Source organism: Podarcis gaigeae, assembly GCF_964106915.1.
Source record: "Podarcis gaigeae genome assembly, chromosome: 5".
NCBI classification, from domain to species: domain Eukaryota; kingdom Metazoa; phylum Chordata; class Lepidosauria; order Squamata; family Lacertidae; genus Podarcis; species Podarcis gaigeae.
In genome coordinates this window covers 45983927-45988243 of record NC_139681.1, presented here as the reverse complement: position 1 = coordinate 45988243, position 4317 = coordinate 45983927, and the positions used below count along the sequence as shown (strand labels likewise).

At 42.4% G+C, this 4317-nt stretch overlaps 1 long non-coding RNA gene across 1 annotated transcript; it reads right to left on the bottom strand.

Moving 5' to 3' along the window:
* Positions 1-900: 900 nt before the first annotated feature.
* On the bottom strand, positions 901-3897 carry LOC310844471. The gene is made up of 3 exons (XR_014564153.1): positions 3786-3897; positions 2487-2747; positions 901-1358 (listed from the first exon to the last, which is right to left on the bottom strand). It is a non-coding gene; the product is annotated as an uncharacterized lncRNA (long non-coding RNA).
* Between the last annotated feature and the right edge of the window lie 420 nt (positions 3898-4317).

Below are 4317 nucleotides of genomic sequence, written 5' to 3'. Positions count from 1 at the left end.
GTTTTTGTATGCTTCTTTTCTTCTGATTTGTGTAAATTGACTTGGAGAAGTTCTGATTTGATTACTAGACCATCCTTATGATAATGTGCCTTAGGTGGGCCTGTGTTGCTGGAAGCTGGCACGGCCTATCCTTGAAAAGCACAGCAAGAAGGAACTTAACGAAAAGCATCTGAGAAGGCTGCCAATTGTGATGCATTCATCTGGCGGGACAGTCAGAGATCTCTAAATCAGTCTGCTTCTACTGTTCATCTGAGGGGGAGCCACATCAATAATCAACATGCAAAACAAATCAAGGATAACAAGCGAAGCTGAGGCAGGGCTGCAATAGCATATGCCTCTAAAAGAGTAACACTAATCATGGGCTTAAAGATATGCAACTCAAGATGGCCAGAGCTGCCTCTACTGTTACAGCAACATGATTTCCCACCACCTGAGATGCCACCATGGTTATGGCTTCGCATTGAGTAGGGTTCACTTTTTCTGGCATAAGGCCGCTTCCAGCTTCATTTTCAGGCAATATTAGATGCCCTAGACCAGACCATGGTCCAGAACCCAGAAAACGGATGTCTTTAGCTATCTTCATCAGCCTGCAAGTCACAGAATTCATTGCCCCACTCAGGTCAACTAGGGCACCATGAGCAGCAAGGGCTTCAGGTTTGTTTGGAGCAGTAATGAAGGGCAAGCTTGTTAGCACAGCCACCTTAGCAGCCATCAGATGAATACAAATGGAAGTGCCAACAGCACTGATAAGATCCTAGTGATTCCATGTCTGACTTGCTGCACCTAAGCACTAAATTCCTGCCCAAGGGGAAAGGGAACTGCATCCCTTAAAACAGAATTTAAGATTGGGAAAATGTGAAACTGGGGGAACCAAAATGGACAGATTTGTCCATCCCTAGTTACAACAAAATCAATAAAGGATATTTTGGCACCTTAAAGACCAACTACTTTAAATGATACAAGATTTTGTAGGCTTGAATCTATCCGGTGTCAAGAAATCTCATCCGTGAAAGCTTATGCCAGCAGTAGACCATAATTCCCATCAGCCTCAGTCACTATGGTCAATGTTGGGGATGGTGGGAGTCCCAAAAATATCTGGAGGGCATCACATTGACTACCTCTGGCCTATGCCACAATAATAATAAAAAGATATTTAATGTGCCACATAACTCAAAATGGAAGGTGTTGCAATATTTCACTAATGAACAAAAGTTGCAGGAAATTTTTCTGAGAAGTGAGAATTCTAGCATTATGTTGTAATACTGGTGTAACTATGAAGAAGTGTTTGTGCAGCACTTATCTGAACCAATACAAAAGGGCAAAAGTATTCTGTAAACACACCACCACATGATACATTCCTGGAAGACAAGAAGAAAGCAGAAATCAAAAGGACAGCTACAGCAGGGTGAAGATCAATAGCAAAAAAAAAAATATTGTTTGCTTCTCAGTTTCTGTGGAATATGCTTTTTCAGATCTTCATACTGTACTTCCCATTATATTTTACCTCTTTCTCTCTCTGGTGCCATTTGTGTGGCTGCAACCAACTGATTTTGTTGTTGTTGTTAGAAACACCAGTCTCCCAAGGCTATATTAACATTTTATGAGGTTTTGCATTCCTGTGGGAGTAAAATGGTTCCACAGCTCACCTTTAAAACAGAAGTCTGAAAAATAGTAACTTATAAATAGAAGTTTTGGCCAACCGTGCTGTGTCTTCAATCAAGGTGTTTCATGAAAATATTTTCTATTCAAGCTGCTTGATGTTGACATCTATATTGTGGTTTGTTAAGTTACAGTACCTTGTGAGGTCTGAACCAAGAAACTGTAGTTTGTGCACTACTTGAAAACTAGGTTATCAGGATCTGATCCTGGAAGATCCAGGTTTGATCCCAGTTACTTCCCAGAGAGTCAGAGGCAGCTGCTCATGGTAGGTCTTATATTACTGGTCACCCATTCTTTCAGAATAATCTGTCAAAGGCCACATGCCACTTGTATAGGATGAGAGCCCAAAGTGGGCAGTTTGCAGGATTGCATAGCAAACTTGCTCACTGACACCCCATATCTCTCCTCCTTTCTCTGCTCCCCTTTCCTCTCTCCATCCAGTTTACATTCTCATACTGCCTTTCCCTCCTCCATTAACACAGATTACAAGTGACTGCTTGCAGTTGGCTTTCCTTCCATTGTTTTATCCATTTCCATTTCCCCCTCTCTACCGTCCCCCCTCCCCATCCCAGGCTTCCCCAACCCTCCAGTTTCCTGCCAAGTTTTTTTCACCCAGCCTTATTGTGTAGCAACTATATCTTCTCTACTTCTCTACCCCTATCTCTCACATTCACAAAACAGGAGAAGAAATGACCCCAAGGAGGTGAACTGGGCAGCTAGAGTGAACCTGCAGTGTCCCAGAGAACTGCATTAAATTAGACTGGGGGCAACAGGTTCCCGAGCGCTGCACTAGGGCATGCATGTAATGGATCAGTTTTAGGACTTACTCGTGCGACCTTGAACATTTATGCTGAAAGTTATTATGTGTTCTATGTTCTTGAGCAGACTTCTTGAATCCAATAGATCTTGGTTAATCAAGTCACATGAATATTGTCATGCAACCAGACAGGTTTCTTAAGGTCCCTGGAGATTATGGCAAAGAATGTGCTGCCAGTTGACCCATCAAAGATCATATAGAGAAGAACCTTGTCCCTTCCAAACATTATTTCTCTGCAAAGTTGTTTCCAAGCTGAACAAGTGTTGTAAGTCTGCAAATGAAAAAAGCTGATTATTTGGGGTTGCATTTTCCACCATGCTCGGGATGAAAGTGTAATTCAGAATTTTCACAGCTGGACAGCTGGAAATAAGTGCCCCTTCTACCAGCATCTTTTCCTTTGCTAATGCCTACAAGATGATGATACGTTTATATGTTTGAAAGGTAGACTTCTTTGATAAAAAGTATGTTCCACTGAAATTTATAGCTTTCACATGCAGACCAGATGAACTAGAAATAGCAATCTGGCAAATATGATCTCTCTCAAAATAATGCTTGACTCATTCTGTGATTGTTATTTCAAGTTTCAAACCCCAAATATTTATAAATTCGTTTTTATTGTGCTTCTTGCCATATTGGTACGCTAACCTGTGTACAGCACATTGTCAAAACAGCAAAAGATGCGTCTTTGAAATTCCACACCTCTAAAATAGACACCTTTTTAAACTAGGTGTTTTTGGACTACAGTTCCCATCACCCCTGACCACTGGTCCTGTTAGCTAGGGATGATGGGAGTTGTAGTCCCCAAACAGCTGGAGGGCCAAGTTTGGCCATCACTGAGGTAAAGGCATGACTTTACTGCAATATATTTTATTTCTCCTATTAATGGGGAGTCTGGTTCAATCATGTGTGAATGAGTGTGAGAGAGCAAGCGTTCATCTCATTGTCAGAATCTGACAGGAAGAGATGGTGAGTGGGAGACCACGCTCCAAATTTACACTCGGAGAAAGGAGTTTGGAAGCCGGAGAAAACCACTTCTGCTAAAATGACTTTTATTATAAAGGAGGAACAGAATAACTTTTCTTCAGCATAAAATGCCCTTGCAATACCAAATCCTGTCTTGTGCAATAAACTAATACTGCAGTCATTTCCCCCAGTCCAGTTCCTTAGGATGTCATGATGTTCCCTGGCTGTTCCTGTGAATGTTATGTTGCTCCTTGGCATCGCTGCTAGCCAAATCCCAATTCACCTTACAGCTCTTCTCTCTCCCATCATTATTTTTCCTCCCTGCCTCTATCTACCACAGTCACACCTGGAACTTGGCTGCAGGGTCCCCTCACTGAATGTACTTCACAAACGCACAGCAACACTTTCTTCTTCCTTCCTAGCCCACCCTTCCTGCTCTTGTCTTCTCTTCCCCCTTCCCCTGCCTAACTGCCCCATTGTCACTTTCCCAACATTCCGATTCCCTTGGCAACAGTTGCCATGACTGCCCAGAACTCTCTCTCACCCTCAGCTAGTTACACACACACACACACACACACACACACACACACACACACAAACACACCTATCCCGTTTTCCTCCAGGCGACTGACTAGCCTTATGAAATATACGAAAACCAAAACAGAAATATTAAATGAGCTCATTTGAAATTATGACTATACCTATGTCATCTGTCCCAGGGCATTTCCAGGTTTCATATTGCAAATGGGTTGTTCAAATGTCGTCACAACAGCAGCTAGAGGGGTGTGGTGTTAGCGTTGAATTATCTGCAGAAAGAGTAAATCCAGATTAAATGGGGGAAATCCAGGCTGGCGTTTTGATGGCAATGATGTCATGTG